Source organism: Salmo salar, chromosome ssa20, assembly GCF_905237065.1.
Source record: "Salmo salar chromosome ssa20, Ssal_v3.1, whole genome shotgun sequence".
Classification (NCBI taxonomy): domain Eukaryota; kingdom Metazoa; phylum Chordata; class Actinopteri; order Salmoniformes; family Salmonidae; genus Salmo; species Salmo salar.
The window spans coordinates 20,918,158-20,918,482 of record NC_059461.1 but is presented as its reverse complement, the minus strand read 5'-3'; positions in this window follow the sequence as shown (position 1 = coordinate 20,918,482).

Below are 325 nucleotides of genomic sequence, written 5' to 3'. Positions count from 1 at the left end.
TTTTTGACCCTTGTGACCTTTTTGATAGGGCACAGCAGAGTATTTCTTAAATGCCAGGGTCACTGGTGACCTCGGGTGGCTTCGCTTTCAATGAGCAAGAAATAACATTGGCATGTGGACATATTTTTGGAATCCCCTCACCCAACTCTGAGATCATATATCAACCATGCTTGTATTTTTCCATTCAGCATTTGTCACATGGAAGCTGCTCTCTGCAGCTGTCTTCTCCTAGACAACGGCATAATCTAGCACTCTAAACACTAGTTCACCCTACAGGATAGCATTAATTTTCCTGAAGCATTTTCCCATTTATCAAATTGTTAAT